Raw genomic sequence first — 24,447 nt, 5'->3', positions numbered from 1 at the left:
TGGTTTCCTTGGACTAGTTGCAACAAAGTAGCCTTCACATCAAAATTATTTGCTTGTATAGGTGGCTTGACAATACTTGGGTTCACCACCTTCTTTGGAGCCAAATTGTCCCTCATAGGAACCGCGACCATTGTTGCTTCTTCGGGAATTCCAAATGGATTCTCAAAGAATTCAAGATTGCCCGGTTCTTCTAAAACACCTTCCACTACTCAAGAAAGGGATTAGTAACAAAGAAAGACCTATTCTAAACTAGAATAAAACGATTAATATCTAGCCTTTGCTCCCCGGCAACGGCGCCAAAAACTTGATGGTTACCAAATCTTAAACCTCGCAAGTGAACGAGTTCGTTGCACTAGTTGAGGATCGAATCCACAAGGAGCATGGGAGAATATTAGTCGTTTTAAATCTTGTTTTTAGCTAAGTCGACGATAATTGAGATGGAAATTTTGCTAATCAACTAAACTAAATAAACTAAAATGCAATTCAACTAATTATGGAAATAAAACAAGAAAATGAAAATGATGTAATTCAAGGAATTAAAAGCCTAGGACCCGATTTTCCACCAACAATTTATAATTCATCATCATGGTTCCCTTAGCTAGTCATTGGGGGGATATGTAAGGAGGAGATGGCTCTAATTCGCCTAATACCCCCCTCTCGGGTTCGCATTAGGATACTAGTTCTCCCAACCCCCCTCCCTTTCAGTCTCGGAGGTCGTAATCCTAAGGTAGAGGCCCGACTACCCTAGAGATGTGCACATCTCTAAGGTATCCTAGCATCTCCTGAGTCCATTGGGCCCTCATCATTTTTCGGGTCATCCAACTCCTTCTCTCGAAAGTCGAATTCAAACGCTAGCCTAGAGGTGCCCTCCCTTGGTTCTCCCTTTCGGTCTCAACCTAGGTTAGCAATATGGCCAATTTCCGGGTACCCGATGTGGACATGGCCCACCTGCGTATGCCCGGCCGATCTGTGGACAATGGCAGCGGTCTTTTGAATGCCACGCTCGGCGGCGTAAAAATGCTTTCGACCGGATCATTTTTAGATCGGTCGGTTTCGTCTCGGTAAGGGTCTCGAAACGATTAGAGATGTTCGGAGTCACCACCAATCATTTGTGGGATGCCTGGAACCCGTTCGAAATCCACTTTATACCTCGGTCGAATCGAAGCACAAAGCAGCGTTTGACATAGGTACTAAAGATAAGGAAATCGTCCCTCTTTAGCATCCTATCTCTAGAATGACTCTCGTACGCCCTGGATAAGGTCGTCCACTATCCAAAGTTTCTGAGTAAGAGGTGAAGGTACGTATGGGAAGCCCTTTAATCAGACACCCAATCCCGCCCGCGTTAGCGGCCTCTACTGATCGATCTTGGTTGGTTGAATGCAAAAGTTGATAAAACGGTTTAAATGCATGAATGCGCATCCAATAATTTAAACCTAACATGTGAGAGCTTTCTAAGTCAGTTGATTTAATCCAAGTATCAAGTATAATATGTCGAGTTGGATTAATGATTGATTTACATGCAAGACGGAAATTAAACATCCATTTACCATATTAGGTTTAGGGTTCATAACATGATCCATTTGTCTTAGTAAGGCATTTTGCAAATATGGTTTTGAATAATCAAATAGTCATCTGATCCGTCCTATATCCGGGCTAACCGGAGTCGGGATCGTTCTAGACTAATGCTGGAAGGGAGGAGGCCCTGTATCATACGGCTATATGAGGCGCGAGCCAGCCGGCGATACAAGGGGCCTCCCTCTGGTTTTGAAAATGAGAAATGGAGGGCCTGTTTAGGCGCGGGTCGTTTAGACCGCATTTGTTAATGTGAAGAACTAGACTCGAATAATCATCATTATTTTGATAATATTCGGTGTCGGGTTCGATTTGACAAACTTGACATGAATAGTTTTGAAAGTAATTATGGACTAATTGTTTTAAGTCCATTTGAATGTCATTAGTCGATACTCATCATCGTACTCGGGTTAAAATCCGGCATGGTATGTAGAATCAAGGATGACTTTGGGTTGGGGACTAATATACTTGTTTGAAAATGTAAAGAAATGAAATAAAAGGTTTTCAAATACCTTTTAAATGTCATTAACCAAATATTATCACCGAAACACGGATTTAACCGTCATGGTATGAGGAACCAAGGGTGAAAAATGTTTTATGGTTAAAACAAGTGAAATAAAATAAAAAGGGTTCGAAAATATTTGGAATGGTAAAAACCGATTACAAATATGAAGATGAATTAAAAGGAAATGACGAGAACAAACATGGTTGATCTCGTGTCCGAACATCCCATTTAGGCGCGGGTAAGTTGGCGACCTAAGGGGCTTCTGCCTCAGACCAAAAATCAGTTTTGGCTCGTTTATTCCATGTTTTGGTTCATGTTATGCACGTTTTAGCATGTTATAGTCATGAAACAAATGAAAACATAATAAAATAGGATTTTTACACCCTCATACTTACATGTTTGGTTATGGCGAGTGACCGACGTAAGTGTAACAACTCGTTTGATCGGAAAAAACTCAGTTTAAAACCGTTTTGGTAAGTAAAAAGAGTGTTTTTAATGTTAGTGATTGTGTAGTGGTCGAAGTGGTCGGTCAAGTGATTTAATGCACGATGACGGTACCAAACAATGTGTAAGGCTCGTGTTTACGATCGGTAGGTCGTAAATACGCGTCGGGTTGTGACTTAAGAAGTCGAGTCGAGAATTTTAAGGGAGAAAAGAAGGGGCGGACACTCGCGTAAGTCTCAAATGGGTGGCATTTGAGGGGTATTTATAGGGAAATGAGTGGTTGTGTGAGTTTTGAGCGACGTGGCCACTTGGGCTGCTCAAAGAGGCGCGAGCCACGTCGCGGTTCTTCGGGTTGTGTTGTCACTTTCACAACAAACGCAATCATGATTTGTTCTATCCTAGGTTTTGTAGTCACGTGTTTGGTACTTGACCAACATGAATTCGGGAAAACTTAAGGTAGAAGGTTTGAAATATTTTGTTTTTGGTGGTTGACTCGGCTTGACTCGTTGTTGGAGTCGGGATTTGAATTTTTGAGTCGGTTTTTGGTCCGGTGTCGGTTTTGACTCTAGTTAGTGTCATTGCGACCCCGTCGTCGTGCATTAAACACTCCAGGTATTTTTGAAATGTTTTGAAATGTTTTATTTTTGAAATCGTTTTAAGTTTTCCGACGTAAAGTTGTACACAAACTGTCGATCAAACGCCGCGATTCCAAAGCATGTTGTAGTCCGATAATCATCGGGTGTTTGTTGGAGTCTCAGCAGATACTGGGTATCTACAGAGCCCCCACTTTGACTGAGGCTTGGACAGGGCGAAAGTCAAAGTAGAGCCCCCAGGTCAATCAAAGATTACAACCTGGAGACCCAGGCGACGTCGAGGCGGCTCGAAAGGATTCGGGCCAAGGACCTGCCGTCGTGAAGGGCGACGCCAAGGCGACTCGAGGGTACGAGTCAAGGATCTGTCGTCGGGAACAGTTTAGAGTCTGTCGACTGTCTGTGCGGGGCGTTTAAAGTCCGTTAGACTACGCACAAAGGCTCGCCAGCCATAGGAAGGAGTCATACCTGAGGCATCTTCGGATATGTCCTTGCACGTTTGCGGATAAAGGCTCGCCAGCTGTGGTAAGTAAATGTACCCGAGGCATCTTCGGGATCTGTCCTTGATGTTTGCGGACGACGGCTCGCCAGCCATGATAAGGAAATGTACCCGAGGCATCCTCGGGATCTGTCCTTGGATGTTTGCGGACAAAGGCTCGCCAGCCATTACAAGGAAATGTACCCGAGGCATCTTCGGGATCTGTCCTTGGACGTTTGCGGATAAAGGCTCGCCAACCATGACAAGGAAATGTACCCGAGGCATCTTCGGGATCTGTCCTTGGATGTTCGCGGACAAAGGCTCGCCAACCATGGGGCGGTCGGTTAATGGACCATGGGAATAGCCGCGTCAAATGGGCTTGTTTGAACGTAGCGAACTCGTGATGTCGCCGTGAATTTGAATGAGAATAGCCGCGTCAAAAGGGTATGTCTTGAAAGTAGCGAACTCATGATGCCGCCGTGAATTTGAATGAGAATAGCCGCGTCAAAAGGGCTTGTCTTGAAAGTAGCGAACTCATGATGCCGCCGTGGAAATAGTGAATTTGGACTTTCACTATCACTGTTTTTTGAAATGAGCGGGTTCCGCGGGGAAGCCCCCTGCTGATATTTGAAGGAATAGTGAATTTGGAATTTTCACTATTAATTGAAGTGACGGTTTATGTGCCGCCGTTGACATTTGATGGAAATAGCGAATTGGGAATCTTCACTATTAATTGAAGTGACGGTTTATGTGCCGCCGTTGACATTTGATGGAAATAGTGAATTTGGAATCTTCACTATTAATTGAAGTGACGGTTTATGTGCCGCCGTTGCTTAAAATTTGAAGAAATAGCGGTTTTTGAATTTTCGCTATTATTTTTGAATTTGAAGGAAAATAGTGAATTTGATTTCACCATTATTTTTGAAATTGGCGGTTTTGATCGCCGTTTGCTTGAAATTTTTGAAAATAGCGAATTTAAATTTTCACTATTTGTTTTTTTTGTCTTTGAGAAAATGACGACCTTTAATATCGTCAATGAAAATCCGAATTTTGTTATGTGGAAATTGGGCCAAAGCCCAAAATTCGCTGAAAGAGTAAGGGACGCCTGATTGAGGCGCGAGCCACCTGGCGAACCAAAGGGGCTTCCCTTTTTTCTGTAAAAAGACGCGAGGTTGGACTGCATCTCATTCACCATTTCGTCTTCTCCAAATTTCGACAGAACGAGCAAAAATCGCCATTGTTGGACCTTCTAGCTCGCTTGAATTCGTGCCATCATCAACAATGTCATCTCAAGGTATGTATTTCCTCTTGAATCCATTTAAATTTGTTGACCTTTAGCTTGATTGAATTAGGGTGGAATTTTACCCTAGAAAATCGAATTGGGCGTTTTTGATTGAGCCCATTTCGAGTGAAATTGATGCTTGCATTAGGTTAGAAACCTGTTTAGGAGTATAGGGGTGCTTTTAGTTTGCATTTTGGTCCCCGTTCCCGCTCCCTATGCTTGAAAAACGCGAGTGAGGTGAGACGCCGTTTCATTTCGCAATGCCAAGTTTATTTGCTTCGGTAGTGGGTCCCACTAGGTTGCATTGTAGTTGGGAAAACCTGTATTCGCCATTATGGACCTTCGTTGGGTATTGTGGGCAAAATTGGATTTTTGCCTTTTGTGACGGTCTTATGTCTGACAAAATAAGCGCCTGTTTGGGCTTGAATTGAGTCAGTTTGCCTTGAAATGGACCTTATCGGTAGTGTAGGTCACCTTGAGGTGTGATAAAATCACGTTTGCCTTTTTGCGGTCGTTTTTGAATTTTTGACCGGTTTGGGCTCAAATTAGCGTATGAATTGCCTTTTTGAGCCGTAGAAAAATACCCCATTGTGTCGGGAATGTATTTTGGTTAGTTGGCGGACCTTGTAGGGGTTTTGAAATGCCGTTTTTGTGGTTTTGACTCGTCTTTTGCTTGAAAAGATGGGCGAGTCATTTTTTTGCGTTTTTTGTGAATTGTTTTGTTTGGTTGGATTTTGGGCGGGATTGCCCTTGTTTTGCATTGCAGGTTGTGTTTTTTGGATTTATCCATTTCACGCCGTCGTAATGCCGAAATTTTGGTTGACGTTTTTTGTTTATTCTTTTGATCGCAGGGTATCATTTGGGACCTATGGGGTCCATTGTTGAGGTTTTGGAGGAGGAATACGATCCTGGAGGGGGAGAGACGACTGTTTTTTATTACAGGCTTGGTTGTGGTTCTGCCTGGCAGCTATTGCCCGGCCAATGATCAGGCATCGATCGTTGGTCGTTACCTGCGGAGGTCCGGACGTCCGATGAGTGGGGTTCAGTACGAGCGTGTTATCCCACGTTGCCGCTTTCGGTCGCTGTTGAATTAAGCTGAGTGGGGTTCAACATCGGGGTAACATGCTAAGTCACGGTCCTCGGTTATCGTGTCGTCCAAAATCTGACAGGCACCATTTTTGTTTTTGTCGTGGAGCAGGAACGAGGTATTACCGTCATAGTAACCACCTCTGCTTCCGCTGTTGCTCCTCTGCCCCTTATGTTGCTCCCTTTCTTTTCTTTTTGAGAGGATAGAGAGTGCTTAGTTCGGTAGGTGGCAGATAGCCCCCGGTTCGTTGTCTTAGGCCAGTGTCTGTATGATAGACGGTTGTATTAGGCCAGTGTCTGTATGATAGACGGTTGTTTTAGGCCAGTGTCTGTATGATAGATGTCATCAGATGGACCTCGTTTGTACGGTCGATTGCCGTATCACACGCATGTCGATGTATTTTGCGTGAGGCGGTTTGTATATGTGTGTTTTTGGATTGTGGTTCATTTTGTGATTTTTGGCTTTCTTGTGTTGTGTTTCGGAGGAGCGCTGTCGGCTGTTGATTCTCCTTTATTTTGCTTCGCACTAGTTCCTGCATCGTTAGTGTAGAAAAACAGGCAACAGATAGCACATATGCAAAAATGCAAACACGTAGAAGCATTTGATTGAAAACACGTAAAGCATTTGATCGAAAACCAAAATTAACCAAGATGACTTGAAGTTAAAATTGAAATTTTGAAATGAATTTTGAAAATTCCGTGACAAGTCGTCACGTTCGGAATTCAAAAGGGGTTGATTTGAAAATTTGAGCAATTGACTCGTGTCGCGAATTAAATTGCATCGAAATTATTGAAATTGATTTGCGGCTCGAAAAATTCAAACTCAAACCGTCAGGATGAATTTTAGAAAACGATTTTTGCGAGTATATTTGATTTTTGATTTTTGAGGTCAAGACTCGAATTTGTGAGTGCTTGAATTTTTGAGGAAAATTGACGTCGTGTTATCAATTTTCGATTTTGATTTTTGATGATGAAAAAAGACGCGAAAAAGCGAAAAATTTTCGGAATTTCGACTGACATGGAAACGATCCATCGCGGATCGGGGCGACTAGCCCTTCCCCCCTTAAAAAAAGAAAGAAAAATCCGTATGTTTAAAGCTGCGTCATGGAAACCGTGTCGGATTTCGTAAAACGCGAAAACAAGGAAATGTGAGTGTGAGGAAACACAAAATATCCTGAATCATCCCGAAGAGGCGGGAGCTTCCTGGCGGGAGGTTTAAGGTGTCAGGAGAAAACACAAGTTGAAAGAAACAAGTCAGCAGCGGGAATCCTGGGGAAGCCTTAAAGAGGCGCGAGCATCCTGGCGATGGAAGTCGGCTTTCCACTTTTTCTGAAAAACGCGCTGATCATTTCGTATAAATAGGGACGTTTGCGCTTCATTGTTTTATCATCCGAAACACAAAAACATCTCTACAAAACCTCTTCTTCTTCCACAAAATATTTCATGGATGCTTTTGAGAACACATTGCGACAATGGTGCCGGGATTTGTCGCCTCCCGAAAAGTATCAACTCGTTTGCATGGGAGTTGGTCAATTGTTGGTGCTTCGTCAAGTCAAGGTGCAACCTTCGTTTCTTGAAGCATGTTCTCGGTTTTGGGATTCGAAACACCATATTTTCGTTTTCCCGAAAGGTGAGCTTTGTCCTCTTGCCGAAGAAGTTGGAGCCATTGGTGGGTGGCCGGGTTGTGTTCCGGTGCTTCCTCCGACTCGGTTGTGCTACAAGGAGAAATTCCGTTCCATGTTGGGCTTATCAACAAGCCAAATCAACTTTCTTCTTGCTCCACATGGTGTGGATATGTTGGCTCTTATCAACATATTTTCAAACCGATTAGATGATAATGTCTCGGAGGTGGCTAGGAGAAGGGCTATTGCATTTTTCCTTGTCCATGTGTACCTCTTTGTTGATGTCTTGAAGAAGGAGGGGCCAAGATGCCATGGTGGCATGACCCTCATTCATGTGATCGAGCAAATGGTGCATGGTAGAGATCCATCGTGGTTTGTGCTTGGAGAGATCATCCAAGCTTTGGACAAGGGAGGCTCTTGGGGAGAAGCTCCCTCTTTCGGATCCCCGAGGATCCTTCAAGTGTGGCTCTTGGAGAGGCTAAGGTATGTAGAGCCTCCGGTTGATTCTTCTTCTTATTCCTTCCGTCATCTTACCATGAGAAAGAAGTTGTACCCGGATAGTTTTGCTTCCACCGAGGCCTATTGGGCCGCAAGATTGGTGGAGGAGGGTGGTCCTTATATCCGTTGGGTGGTGCCGTGGTGGCACTTGAGGTCCTTCACGGGGTTGCTCGCTTCGGGTGCTAGTCCTCGTTCTTTGATGGTGGTGGGTTTGAAGGTTTCTTCTTTGATTTATCCCGAAAGGCTCATGAGGCAAATGGGGCGTCAACAAAAGGTGCCCGCTCAAGATACTCTTGTCCAAGAGAATGTTTTCCGGAACTCTGAGCTTGTGGAGGTCTTCGAAAGGTGGTGGGCCACTCGGCCGCTTTGGGAGGTGCCAAACCCCGTTGCTACGACATGGGTGACTCCCGCTTATGTCAAGTGGTCACGTGCTCCGTCCTTGGAAGAGAGATCCAAATTTCGTAAGTACGAGGTTGTCGATTTGAAGTATCGAGAGGTTGGCAAGGCCAACCGTGCCTTCTTTGAGGAGTATGTTGATGGAGCTACCCCCGATGTGATGAGACCACCGAAGAGGAGGAGTTCCAGCCCCAAGAATATGGTGGGCCGTGCATTGGCTCGTCTTGGGTCGAATATGGGGTCTTGTGCTAGACCGGAGACCGTCGCCGTCTTAGATCCGTTGAGGATCCGTTCCGAGGAGGAAATCCATGCTAGGCGGGCCAACAGGAAGAACAAGGGGAAGATGTACCCCGAAGGAAAAGGCAAGGTTAGAATGGAAGAGTGAAGACCTCCATTACCCACTTTATTATTATGTTGTATTATTGTTGTGAGTTTTTATTATGTTGTACAAGCTATGTTTTGTGTGTTTTGTGCTAGTTTTATTATGTGAGGTGTTTTAGTTGACACCTTAGCTTTGACAAGTTGTAGACTCGTCGAGCTTTATTTGTTGTTGAAATTGTAATCCCTCCCATTATTAATTAAATAAGAGGATTGCTCGTGTCGGAAATTGTGAACGCTTGTTTCTTCCATCCATTTGGTAAAGGCGATTCGATTCGAATCGTCCTAAACATTTGCACTCGGGAAAGTGGTATTTTGTGGAAAGGGAGAAAGGCTCATTTTTGTATTTTGGTGGGAAAGGGGATGGTTTTCCCCTTTTCTCTCCTTTTTTGGGATATTTTTTTGTACGTGGGATTTTTTGTATGGGGATGGTTGTTTTTTATTGTGGGAATGGTTGTATCCTTCTTGTGTAAGAAAGGACTGCCTACGTATTCACCCGAAGAGGTGAAATCAAACCATGATCGTAGTTCGAAATGTTTTGTAGATTTTGATTGGGTTTTGTGGTTGTATCCCTCAGGCATAAGAGGGACTGCCTACGTATTCACCTGAAAAGGTGAAATCAAACCATGCTCGTAGTTCAGGGGGTTTGTTTTAGTGCAAATAGATGTTGCCTTTGACAGATCAAAGGACATTCGAAACGGGCAAGGTGCTGCAGCTTAGACTCGATAAAACATGCAATTTCAAATCAGAACACGTTGAGGAACTTGACTTGAAAAGGGTTGAGGTCGTTGCTAGTTGTAAAACTAGGCTAGGTCGTTGGTTGTTATGGTTTAAGGGTAGTATTTCTTGAGTTAGTCTTGGTTGGTTGGGTTTGTAAAGTCCTCCCCATCTAGGTCACTCAGTCTCACTGCGCCCCCCGAAAGTATTTTCTTGACCAGGTATGGCCCGGCCCAGTTGGGTTTGAATTTTCCCCTCGGATCGACGGGTAATGGTGCTCGAACTGACTTGAGGACCAAGTCGCCCTCCCGGATGTTTCTCGGTTTAACCTTCTTGCTAAATGCCCGTTGTATACGTCGTTGGTATAGCTGGACGTTATGCAAGGCGTTGAGTCGCCTTTCGTCTAGAAGAGTGAGTTGTTCGTACCTTCGACGGGTCCATTCCGCTTCAGGGACTTGACTCTCCAGTAAGATGCGTAGAGATGGGACTTCTAACTCTACCGGTTGAACCGCCTCCATACCGTATGCTAGGTAGAAGGGTGTGGCGCCTATCGGTGTTCGGAGGTTCGGTATCCCCAGAGTGCAAATGGGAGTTTGCTCGGCCAATCGCGGTAGTTGTCTTGCATTTTCTTGATAATGGTGACAAGAGTTTTGTTCGCTGCCTCCACCGCGCCGTTGGTTTGGGGACGGTAGGGGGATGATCGATGTCGCTTGATTTTGTATTTGTCCAGCAAAGCTTGACTTTCCGCCCGGAAGTGAGAGCCTTGATCACTGATGATTTCATGGGGTACCCCATATCGGCAGATGATGTTGTTTTGAATGAACTTGGCCACTTGTTTGGCGGTCAAGACTGCATATGACTGTGCTTCCACCCATTTGGTGAAATAGTCGATGGCGATGAGGACGAGGACGAAGCAATGCCCCTTGGTGCCTATCGGGTTGACTTTCCCGATGATGTCGATGCCCCAGGTTGAGAAAGGCCGGGGTGATGTCATGGTGTATAAAAGGGATGGTGGTATGTGTTGTATGTTGGCGAAGATTTGGCAATTGTGGCAATGTTTGACGTAGTTACGGCAATCGGCCTCCATGGTGGTCCAGTAGTAACCTAGCCGCATGATTTTCCGTGTAAGCATCATTGCACTCATGTGAGAGCCACATTCTCCGTCGTGAACCTCTCCCATGACTTTCTTGGCTTTGTGATGGTCAATGCAAAGGAGGAGGATTCCTTGGGGTGTTCTTTTGTATAGTTGGTTTTGGTTTATCACGAATTGTGATGCAAGTAAACGAATGGCTCTTTGTCCTCTTTGATCAGAGTTGGGAGGGAATTCGTTTTTGGTTTTATAATTGAGGATGGCGTGGTATCAAGGTTCATCATGGCTTTCCTCGTCGTCGATAATGGCACAAATGTGATCTGGCTCGCTCCTTCTCTCGACACATAGGGGCATCGATGTCATGTCGTCAGGTATGTTGACGAGCGCGGCAAGTTTCGTCAGGGCATCGGCAAATTGGTTTTCCTCTCGTGGCAAGTGGAAGTAGTCGATTTGATCGAAGAACTCGGCCTCTTGATTGATCTTTGCTCGGTAGGGAGCTAAGCTGTCAGATCGAATTTTCCATGATCCGGACACCTGATTGATGATGAGCGAGGAATCGCCATGGACCCTTAGTCTCTTGATGCCAAGTGTAATGGCCGCTTGTAGGCCGATGAGGCATGCTTCGTATTCAGCGGCATTGTTGGTGACGGTGAAGTCTAGCTTGACCGAGATCGGAACATGTTCTCCCTCTGGTGATATTAGACGGATCCCTACCCCGAAGCCTCTTAGATTAGACGCACCATCGAAGTATAGGTCCCATGCGTCGGAGTCGGCACAAAGGATGTCTTGGTAAGGAAGTGACCATGTGTCGGTCGTTGGATCCTCGTTGACGGGATTTTCCGCTAGGAAATCGGCGGCTGCTCTTCCCTTGATAACCTCGAGGGGTACAAACTTGAGATCAAACTCGGCCAGCATGAGTGTCCACTTAAACAGCCTTCCGTTTAGTACGGGTTTTTCGGAGATGTATTTAACTGGGTCCATCTTGGAGTAGATGTGGACCGTGTAGTTGAGCATGTAATGCCGCAGCTTCTTTGTCGACCATACTAGGGCAAAGCATGTCGTCTCCAGTTGGGTATACCTCGTCTCGTACTCAATGAACTTTTTGCCAATGTAGTAGATGGCCCGTTCTTCGTTGCCGACTGTTTGTGCCAGCATAGCTCCCATGGCCGTGTTGGTAACAGTCAGGTATAGGGATAGAGGAATCCCTGGTTGAGGTGGCATGAGGACAGGGGGTTTGGATAGGATTTCCTTTATCCTGTCGAGGGCCTTCTGACAGTCATCGTCCCAATCGGTGTGATCGGAGGCGCGAAACTTTTTGAATATTGGTTCACAAATCATAGTGAGCTTGGCAATGAAGCGGCTGATGTATTGGACCTGACCGAGAAATCCCCGAATCTCCTTCTCGTTCCTAGGCCGAGGCATTTGTTGAAGGGCTTTGATTTTGGTTGGATAAATCTCAATGCCTCTTTTGTTGACGACATGTCCTAAGAGTTTTCCGGAAGTGACCCCGAATGCACACTTCTGAGGATTTAGTCTCATGTTATATTTCCGCAGACGAGCGAAGAATTTCCGGAGGGCACTGATGTGGTCGTCCCATTATTTTGATTTGACAATCATGTCATCGACGTATACCTCTACCTCCTTGTGCATCATATCATGTAGGAGAGTGGTAGCGGTTCTTTAATAGATTGCCCCGGCGTTGATGAGGCCGAAAGGCATGACCGTGTAGCAATATGTACCCCACTGTGTAGTGAACGCAGTCTTGTGCATGTCTTCGTCAGCCATTTTAATCTGGTTGTACCCAGCATACCCGTCCATGAATGATAGGAGAGCATGTTCGGCAGTGTTGTCTACCAGAATGTCAACATGTGGCAAAGAGAAGTCGTCCTTTGGACTCGCCTTGTTCAAATCCCTGAAGTCGACGCAAACCCGAATTCTTCCGTCTTTCTTTGGTACGGGCACAATGTTGGCCACCCAATCAGAGTATTCAGACACTTTGATAAAACCAGCCTTGAACTGTTTATCCACTTCTTCTTTGATTTTTAGGGCCCATTCAGGACGCATCCGGCGTAGCTTCTGTTTCACAGGTTTAGCCCCAGGTTTAATGGGTATCCGGTGCTCTGCCATTTCTCTGTCAATCCCAGGCATGTCTATGTAAGACCAGGCGAACACGTCCTTGTATTCGTGGAGGAGGTCAATGAACTGTTGTCTTTCCGAGGGGTCCAGGGTTGTACCTATCCTAAGTTCTTGAGGTGTATTGTCGGTTCCTACATTAATAGGCTCGGTCTCCTCAATGATTGGGGTTCTGGTTTCCCGTTTGTCAAGTTCTTTGGCTAGGTGAGGTGGGTAGTCACTCAAGTCAAATTCCTCGTAGTCATTCAAAATTGCATTGCAGTTAAAATGAGACGAGTCATAAGCAAACTTAGCATTCATTAAGTTGACACGAGCGAAAAGCTCGGAGAGGACAGACATTTCGTGGTCAGTCAGAGGCGACACAACAGAGGAGGCGGCTCCTGGAACAGGCTCCAGGTTGTCACCTTTCATGGGAGTGAGGGTGACCCTAGTAGACTCAGCCTCTGAATCAGCCACGACTTTGTGGTAAAACAGTGGGAAGGGGACCTTGACTGGGACATCAGAAGTGTTAGGAGCTATGACAGACTCTGACTCTGACTCAGACTCAGACTCAGATCCTTCTTCACCTCCCTCCTTGAACATAGGGCCTTCTCCATTTGTTATCTTGAGAATGTGGCCTTGGCGATCGGTCCATTTGACGGTCTATTTCCACCTTGGGTAGCTTTCTCCGGGTCAGTATCGGAGATCAAGGCGGTTGGGTCAAATTGATTGTCCTTCAGGGCGATGTTGATGATGTCTTCATAGTCGAGGTGTTTGACGTTATATTCCTTAAAGAGGAGTGTGACAGCTTGTCCGTCAAGGCATGGTGACGGCTTGGATTCAGTTGATGCAGCTTCGATGTTGTCGGGGATAAAGTAGCAGTCCTGGAAGACTTCCACTCCCGGGTACCTAGCCCTGGCCACAGAGTCATAGATTGGCTCCGGAAAGCCATGGTAGAGCTCCGATTCTCCCTCGGGGACAAAGTATCCATTGAGGGTCAAATGATAGGGACGGAGGATAACCCCGTGCTTCTTGCGTTTTCGGACTAGGAGGTTCATCTCCTGGATATCTTCGTCGGTAGGTTCGTACCCCAGCCCAAAGGGAATGTTGGGGACCTTAGCCTGTTTCAAGGGAGGCAATGGGTCCTTCAGTGGATTGAGCGGCAAACCCGGGAAATAACCTTGACGCATCATGATACGGTTGACCGTGAGGTTGGCGAACGGGTGACATTCAGAGGGTGTTGATTCATTAGTTATGGCGTTCACAACTTGGAAACCCCACATTTCGTTATCGTCCTCCTCAATGGCTTGGGAGGCTATCCCCTTTCTCATGACTGCTTTGATCGGGGAAGCAGGAATTGTGATCGTTTTCCCGTTGAAGGGGACCCTGATCTTCTGGTGGAGAGTCCAGGTGACTGCCTTGACGGCATGAATCCAGGGACGTCCCAAGAGCATATTGAAAGAGGCGTCGATGTCGACCACCTGAAAACTGGTTTGTCTTTCCAGTGGTCCGGTCGCGACAGCCAGAGTGATAAGCCCCGCGACCTTGCGACGAGTGCCGTCATACCGCCATTGACCATTGACAGCCACCGCCGTTGACCGACCGCCATTGACCGTTGACTGAATTTATCCGGTCGTTGACCGGCGACGTTGACTTTTCCGATGTTCACTGAATTTGTCCGGACGTTGACCTTCCTTGACCGGCGGCCAAACCACCGTTGTTGACCGCCATTGACCGGTGGCGTTGACTTTTCCGGTGGTCAATGTTGGTCAATGGATTGGGTTGTATAGGTGGTTGTATAATAGAGTTAATCACAACCCTTAGATTAGATTTAGTGGAGTTAAATCTAATGGTTGAAAAGTGTTCTCACCGTTCTCACCTAATGGGTTGTTCTCATATGATTCCAAATCTAATAATAATAATAATAATAATAATAATAATAATAATAATAATAATAATAATAATAATAATAATAATAATAATAATAATAATAATAATAATCCTAATAACAAAAACAAATGACACATACACATCGACACAATACCCGTCAAAAACAGAGCAAAAACAAAGCAGGGGGCCAATGCCGGCCAGCCGGCCGCCGGGCGAGGTGCCGGTAGCGAGCCCATTAAAGAGAGGGGAAGAATTTGATGATGTGTGTGGGTTGCCGTGCACCGGCAGAAGGGCTACCGGTAGAGAGCAGCAAAACTTGATGCGAGATAATGGTTGTGGGATTGTGTGCCGGTGAGTCGGCTACCGGTGTTATGACCGGTAGCGAGACCTTTGCTGCTTGGGCAAGTTTGTGTTGGTGGATGCCGGTAGGGGAGGCGGCTGCCGGTTGGCCGGCAGAGAGCAGCATATGTCGTTGGTTTCACATGTATGTCGAGGGGGAGAGATGTGGTGTTCCTGCTGTTGGTTGCTGCCATGGTGGAGGTCGGCGGTAGGGGAGTGTTGGAGTGGTGGTGCTGGCCGTCATTGAGCCAGAGGTGGCAGCAACGGTGGTCTAAGGTGGCTGTGTCGGTGGTGATAAGTGGTGTAGAAGATGGGTTTATTGTTTGTATTGTTTACGGACGGGTGTGAAGAAGGGTTCGTGGTGGCTTCCACGGTGGTCAATGGTGGTGATGGGAGGTTGGAAGTGGGAGGATTTCAGTGGTGGTGATGGGTGGCTCCCACAGTGGCTGGAGGTGGCTTTGGAGGTGGTTGAAAATGGTCGCATGAAATGGTTGTAATTGTATGTTTGTGGCTAGGGGGAAAGGTGGTGTCGTGGCCGCTGGTGTGGTGGCAGACGGTGGTCATGGGTGGGTGGAATGTGATGGTGGATGTAGGGGGAGGTCAGTGGTGGTGAGTGGTGGCTGCCACGGTGGCTGGAGGTGGTAGTAAAAGCTCAGTAAAGACCGTCTGAAATTAGCAGCTGCTCCTTTACTTAGTTTATTTTTCCATGATTTGGCCTATTTTCACCTCCGTCATTTCTTCTCATAATCCCGTCTTGCACATTAAATTAATATAAAAATAATACTAATACTAATATTATACATAAATACAATTAATTATTAATTATAAACTAATACGACTAATTATTATAAATTAGTAATTAATTGAGCTTTTTAGACATTTAAGCACACAAAATCGAGTCGGAATAAGGTATAAATGCGGGGTAAAAATACGACTAAAATGCTACTTATCAATTATGCGTAGCTAAATTTCCCTTGTTAGGATTAGGGAAGCCATGGTTGTAAGACGATCTTAATTAGGTGATTAGGTCTGGCATTAATATTAATCTGTGTTTTTAATTGTAGCATATAATAGCTTTTAATTAGTTAAATCGACGTAATTAATTATTTGACCCGGGAAACTTTGACCTAGATCGAGAGATTGGAAGAAGTTAGACCTGCTAAAACAATAGACCATCCTAATTAGAGTGAAAGCTAGATTAGTACTCTAGGACGAATAGCGGACCGAAAGGACCTTTTCACTACCCCTCAGACCGTGTTTATGCCGACCGATGACCTTACCTTTGATCGTTATTGACCATGGTGACCCAAAATCCTAACCTTTTTCTTCCTATTATTTGAAATCCTTTTTCTACATTTATTTCCTCTCTGCTTGTATAACAACCCGACCCACCACGGTCGTAACACAACCCAATAAGATGGGATATGTACCTTTGGGCCCATTACTTGTCCTCACTTTAGCCCAAAAGCACAAGGCCTTGTTACTAAGCGATGGGTGGAATCCCTTATAAACTTATCACAACCTCCTCAATTCCCCGATGTGGGACAACCTTACTCTCAATAACTTGGGGTGTTACAATCTCCTCCACTTAAAGGACACAACGTCCTCGTTGTGCCTCCAACTTGACCGCAGCCAAGTCCAGAATCCTCCCCCGCTAGGTGTGTGACTCTGGTACTCCCTACCACGGGCTCACCACACGGTCGCAAGGTCGCTCTGATACCATTTATAACAACCCGACCCACTACGGTCGTAACACAACCCAATAAGATGGGATATGTACCTTTGGGCCCATTACTTGTCCTCACTTAAGCCCAAAAGCACAAGGCCTTGTTACTAAGTGGTGGGTGGAATCCCTTATAAACATATCACAACCTCCTCGATTCCCCGATGTGGGACAACCTTACTCTCAATAACTTGGGGTGTTACAGCTTGCTAATTTAGTTGATAGACAAAACCAATCAACCTCCAAAATTTGTGACTCAGACGGACTTATAATTAGCAAATAGAACACAGTTGTATCCTTGTGGATACGATCCCGACTTCCTCTACTACATTAGTTTAGGCCAGTTGATTTATTTTTGATAGGTGTGCAATTTAGCCTGTCAATGTCCATACTCGACCAAGTACCTCGTCGGACAGCGTGTTAATATAAAATGCGGTGACTAAAACGTAATTCATTTCGATGATTCATTTTACCATTTCTAAACCTAATTTATCTCTCTCCCAATTCTTTCATCTCTCTTTACCCATCTTCAGTAGTCTTGAACATTAATCGGTGAAGGGAGATAGTCAATACATGAGGTCATCGAGTCGGGTTGTCGCTGCCATCGACACTGGTTTGTTATTCAAGGTGAGTTTGTGAATAATTATTTATCTTGCAGTAGATCTTCAATAGCCTAGTGATAGGGTACAGTTGTTGTTTGTAGGGTACGATGTGGAGTCTTGCTTGACGTGGTGTGAGTGATGCGTTTCTATGGAATAGCGCAAAGGTAGGGTTTCCCTACTAAGTTGATTGTGTAATTGTTTATAAGATTTGGTATTGATTTATTGGTTGACATTGTTATCATTGTGATTGAGATTATATTGTTGATTGGTATTGTTGTTATGGGACCATTTTCGGGAAATGGTTCCAGCCCTATGTTCGCCTCTCGTGTCTCCCGTCACAAGGGGTGTGCACATTAATGATCTGGATTCGCTCATTGTGATGAGCGAGGATTTGGTGGGCAAGGCTGCGGTCCCCTACTGGCGGTGTGGGTTACCTGTTGCGATGAGTAACCTGGCAGGGCTACACATTTCGGTGTGTAGTCGGTTACTGATGACTGATGGAGTTTGAAGGATTGATTGGTTACTGTGTGTATTGGATTACATTATTGTGAATTCTTATTTTGATTGTGCAGTTGACTGACCCCGTTTATTGTTTTCAAAACTGTGGTGATCTATTGGGGGATGGTGAGCAGTTTGCTTAGCAGGTAGTGGATGTTGATATTGCGTGAGGGATATGGACGGGATCGAGTCATCACGCTGTTTAGCTAGCTGCCACTGTCACTTTAACTTTAGTTGTTCTTTTCATTACATTTCTGATTTGTATCTCATTTTGGTTTGTATTTGACTAAATAGTAGAATACACTTAATAAATGTTCTTTTATGGTCTATTTGATATACTTACCTCGGGCAACCGAGATGGTAGCACCCTTACTTATAGGAGAAGGCCTACTTAAGGCTTATTGGTAAGTGGGGGTGTTACATTTAGAGTGAGAAGGAAAAAGGATAAAATGATTTAGGGTTAGGGAGAACTAGATCCCGAAATAAGGCTTTATCGCGTGCTGAACTGTTTCACTCGGTCGAGTGTCGAGTCCACTCGGCCGAGTGCCAATCATTCGGTCGATTACTCGCCATACTCGGCCGAGTTGAACCTACTCGGTCCACTAGGAACTCTACTCGGTCTACTGCAGGTTCACTAGGTCTAGTCTGGGTCTTACTTTATCTCGTGTACATATATACTTTACTCCCGAGTAGTCTCTCATTAACTCTGATGGTCCTCTCACGTATCTCGAGTTCTTCTGCGGGTCCCATAATATCCAGGTATTACACTAGTGTACTCGACCGAGTACCCCCGAGTACTCGACCGAGTACTACGATTCGGACAGCTGAATCACGAGATCTGTTCCGTGTTTTAAGAGGGGGTATCTAAGGCCGTGAACACTAACCCTAGACTTTCTATAAACCCTAAACTCTCTCTACACCTTTCCTAACATCTTTCAAGGGTATTTAGCTTTGGGTTTGAAGATTTAGCATCACCTTTAATCTTTTTTGCTAATCTTAACTTGTGAATCATAACTTATTCTTTTAATCCTTTCAATTGTTGTCTTAACCCTAGAAATTAGGGGGAGATTGGGGGTTTTGTTATTTGGGTGTTATAATTGGGGATTTGAGTAATTAGATGATTAAATTAGTGAGTTCTATCAATTAGAATGTTGTAGAACCTTATTGTGATAGGAATTACTTGATTAATTGTAGGAAGAGAATTCTTAAAGGAGGATTCTAGTGCTTGCTTGTGCTATTTGGAGGATTGCTTCAAGGTAGGGTTTCCCTGCTCGGTTTTGATAGTATATGTGCTTGCTTATGTGATTAATTATGTGGATTATTGTGTTAATTATTGGAATTGGGAGTATATATTGGAAATTAGTAAAGACACTTGTTATTCATGTTGAGGATTGATACTAGTGAGTTGATATTCATGTTTATTGTTGAGACAAGGTGTTGTGTCATAACTGTGAAGTTATAATACTTGTTTATGTGGATTAATTGATGTGGATATCTTGTTGGGATATTGTATGGTGGTTGTGGGAGGTTGTATTGGTTGTTGGTGATGGTTAGGGTGAGTGGGACGGTTTGGGGGAATCGTACCCACGCCCGGATCGCTCCTTGGGGTCTCCTCCTCAAGGAGAACGTGCAAATTGATGATCGGGTTCATGGATAGCGTATTATGATTACGCATCTGGCAGGGGCATCGGATCATGACCGGGCCCACACGGGTTATGACTCAGTTGTTCACGGGTTATGACCCGGTTGTGCACGGGCTGCGGTCCGGCTGACTTCACAGGCTGCTGTCCAACGTTGACGTGTGTGATGGTGATGGTTGATGTGATAAGGTATGGTGGTTGTTTGAGCCGGAGGCTTGAGTTGTGACGTGATAATTGAATGGTACTCTTATTGCATATTGTGAACATGTATATTATTGAGACTCACCATTTATTGTTTTCAAAAGCGTGATGATCCTTATGATATTTCCGGTCATATTGGGGAGCAGTTAGATTTGCAGGTTTGGATTTGTTGGTGATCGCGAACATGGGACGAGCTACCGACATTCGGAGTCTAGTTGACTAGTCATACTAGAGTTGGTTGTTGTAGTTGAGAATTTGTATATTGTTTAACCATTTTGTAATAGTCACTAAACTCTGGAATTTATAATAAATATTTTGTAATTGGAGTTTTGATGCACTAACTCGGGAAACTGAGATGGTGACACTCCTACTTACCTTGGCCTGGTAAATGGGGGTATTACAAGAACGAGGTGGTTGGGGTTGGTGGTAGAGGTTGAAGGTGGATGTTGGTGCTTTAGTGGTGGTGATGCGAAGTAGTCGGCAAAGGGTATGGGATTCTTTTGAGGTTAGTGGAGAATCAATCTAAAGGAGTTTGGGGTGATCGTATTCTGAAATTTGGGTAAATGATAAAAAAAATGTAGGTAAACAAAAAATAACAAAGAGATTAAAGGGGTTTCATTCCCTCTCCCTTTCCAGAATACTCCCAACCAAACACACCCTAGAGGGGATTTGGTTTAACAAAGGGAAGGGGAATGGAAACAAGAAAATGAAATGAGAGAAAAGAAAAGGAGAGAAATTACCTCCTTAATTTAAACAGGTAAGGGAATCTTCTTAACATCCTCCAAACCCCAACAACCACAACCATCTCCACCTTATAAGTCACTCCGACCACCACACGACCACTCACTTCTAACCACCACATTGTCGGCTTCTACCCCAGAGCACCGATGCCACTCACCGTCGCTTTCCCACCCCCACCACCTGTCGAGTCTCTATCACGTAGGCTGAAACTTCTTCGCAACCCTTAAACCACCACCACTAATCTTGAATAATCACGTCCCTATCTCCGAAATTCCTTCCACCACACTGGTGTTTTTGAGGGTAGTGGAGGGGGTTCCGAGGGTGGGAACGTCGTTATTTGTTAGGGTTAGTTGTGGTGGTCAGAGGGATTGTGATTGGTGGGGAGGGAGGTCGACAAGGTTGTGGGCTCAGATGGGGGGAGGATTGTTGGTGGTTAAGTTGTAGTTGGTGGTTTAAGGTGGAAGTTAGTAGTGGGCATAGGTAATTAGGAAAGGGTTTGTGAAACCCTTGGGGTGGGGGGTTGGATTTGGGATAATGAAAGGTAATCTCAATCTGAAAAATGGGTAAAAGAAATGAAAAAAAGGTAACAAACAAGTAAGGGACACATTGTTCATCTCACCGTAATTTATATCTCGCACAATCGCACTCCTACATCCTAAGTGTGAATCAAAACCGAATCGATCAAAGTATAGCTCTTTTTAATTCTGTTCACCTCTGTTAGAACTAAAGGAAATGTAGATCTTTATACTAACATACTCATATATGTTTTAGAATTAATTTGTCATAAAATTAAATATGGATTTTATGCATGCAAACTTTAATAAAAGAAGATAAGAAAACATTTTCTCACCATATGAATTTCGGTCATATTGGGCACCAACAAGATCTCCTTCTTGTTAGTTTTTGAGCTTTCCATTAATGGATGAACATACTTGACTTCAAATTAGAAGCCCTCCAATTAGTTGCACCCAAGACAATCCCTTAAACCCACAAATGAACATGTACTAGATGTTTATAATGTAGTTTACCTTAAATTTGATTACTAATACTCATATATCACTTTGATAATTTTAGTAATCTTACATGAACAATTTGGATTAAAATCTCATCTTTTTGATGAAGATTTAAAGAGAGAGAAGAGAGAAAAACATGAACCTTTTGCATGTAGATTGAATGGTAGTGTGTATTAGTTGTAATACAAAAATGAGAACAAAAATCTCATAAAGAGAGAAGGGGAGCACGGTTGGAACAAGGGGAAGCATCCAAGAAAATGGAATCTCCTTTTCCTTTTACTCTTACCAATATATTAGGTGTGTAAGGCTAGTGTGTGTAGGAATGATTACACTTGCATTATCTCATAAAATAATCAACCATACACCACCATGACATCCTTCATTTCGGTCCATGTCTTAAAATGGACTACCATTTTATTTTGTCAATTTGTCAATTGTCACACAAAATGTCACATGTAGTATGATACATGTTACTAATTAATTAAATGCATATTTATCACATAAATATCATTTTATAAATTAATTAAATTACATTCAACAAATTGACTAGTGATACTTGATCACGTAAATAAAATGGGTCATATAATTATAATTCACAATGTCTTGTAATTATAATCAACCATTCATTCTTATCTTTATTGTTTCTCAAACAATAAACAATTTTAGTAATAAAGCATTTTATTTACTAAAATAAATCTTATTTAATCTCATTACAATAAGATATCAATATTCTCTCTCACAAATAGAATTGTTCAATTTTAAGGAATTAATTAATATGTATCGGTATACCATTAATTAACCCTTTCAATTAAGAGAATCGTCCTTTAGGTGTGACCTCAAGGGATCAACTGATCACCACCGTCGCACGACAATAATGTCAAACTCTAGCCAGCCAATCATTACCGATATGTGTGGACCAGTTGACTATATATGTAATGTTTCATCCCTTCCGTATTCTTGAAATGAGATTTAATAATGATATTTAAATCATGTGATCGCACTAATGTTGAGGACACATTTCCCAACAATCTCCCACTTGTCCTCGACAAGTGTGCGTCACCAATTCTCTTGTCCTATTACTATCTCCCACTCAATGCAAGGTGTCTTTCGGGTCGTACTTGCAAGTGATCATATCGAGAGTGGTTTCCTCGATCCGGAGAATAACGATCGATTGACCGGAATTTATCCACCATGGATACATTCCGAGCGTGGCCACCACGCATTTCCGATTCATTACTCCTCGAGTGGCCCCGAGATATTGTTTTAACCCTAACAAGGGGGTGGACAATTCCTATCGCACTTATTCCCTTCGACTAGCCACAGCCATCATAACCCAAAATATGCCCATTTGACCCCATTTACGAAGGTCGTAGTAACACAAATCAAAGTTAATCTGAAACTGTGCCATCTTAGGTGAACAGTCTTTAGTCAAAAGAATCGACTCATTAGAATACTATAGTAGCTCTCGCCACGACCAGGCTTTATAAATTTGCCAGAACTCTATAAGCGGTCACTGCCCGACAAAGTGTTCCTAACAGTCTGTCTATGTGATCGACTAGTCATCTTACATGATTGTATGGCACTTGAACTTGCCATCAATCGCATCACACTCTAGTCACTTCGAGACGTCACCTCATATAAGTGACTATGGGCGAATACAATGCTAATCCGTGTTCACTTTAACGGGGTTCAATTGTCTCTACAACCCGTTTGGATGTAACAAAGTATAATAAAAGAGTTTTAAAGTAAAACTCGAACGACAAATGCGATTATCACATATGAATAGTCAATGCTTGATTACTATTCATGTTCTATAATCTAATTTGATCTTGTACGTAGTTGTTCATTTCAATTCAATTGAAATGACATGACTCATCATGTTTAGCCTTTGAGAAGGCTTTGGTTAGTAGGTTTTATCAACTTCTTGTACCTTACTCAACCTTACTACATACTCGTTTTCCTTTGTAATGTATACATTTGCATTACAAAACTTTTTGAGTACGTGTCGAGATCCAATCAAGACATAGGCCCTCTAGCCTAAGAATAGCTCCCTTTGTTTTTCACAAAGTGTGCATGACTCATCTTTCTTGCACATCTCATGATCGCAAGTGTACTCAATTTCCGTTATAAATATCTCTCATTGTTCTTTATTGCCTAGAACGGTTCTAGAAAATCTACTTCTTAATTAACATTGCCACAATGGTATCTTAACCATCCTAATGTGTTTTGATTATGGTTTTGTCGGAAACCATGCGCAATCTCAATTGTCAATTGTCACTTGTGTAACACCCTTACACAAAATTGCATCATAAACACTTTGCATCATAGCCTTAATGCTTCTGCAAGCACTTAAGGGTAATCTTTATGGCTTACTTGGTAAAGATTACTTAAATTCGATTTTGAAAACAATTCATCATACTCAAAGCATATGAAGTGTTATACATCATTTCTCATTTAATTGATCCGCATGAAGCAAATGAAATCAATCAAATATGTTCAAATTAATTGAACTAGTCATGAATCTTATCAACATAAGACTTCTTATTGACGTTAATATCATGTGAATTTATCTTCATAAATCCGGATAATAAAGATGTATTATAATACTCCAAAAGTCTTATATCATTCGCAATGATCAATATGTCATCCACATATAAGACTAATTAAAACTTCCGTAACTCCCACTAAACTCCATGTATAAACACAACTTCTCGACTTATCGAGAAAAGTTTTATCACATGATCAAAATGTTGACTCCAACTCATTGATGTCCTACTTAAGATTCTCTCTTAAGTTTCACATTATCTTAGGATTGCAAGAATCTATAAAACTCATGACATGTATTGAATACATTCCTCTTATTGAAGAAGTGGGTTTTAGATTCACTTGTTGTATGCATATCCTCAAAATGAAACACAATCCCTAAGAAGATCCAAATAGACTAAATCATTTCAATTAGTGCAAAACCCTTTGCAACCAATCTTGCTTTGAAATATCTCTTTATTAGTGCAAAACCCTTTGTCACTAATC

This window comes from Silene latifolia, chromosome 1, assembly GCF_048544455.1.
Source record: "Silene latifolia isolate original U9 population chromosome 1, ASM4854445v1, whole genome shotgun sequence".
NCBI lineage: Eukaryota > Viridiplantae > Streptophyta > Magnoliopsida > Caryophyllales > Caryophyllaceae > Silene > Silene latifolia.
This window is presented reverse-complemented; position numbering follows the sequence as displayed.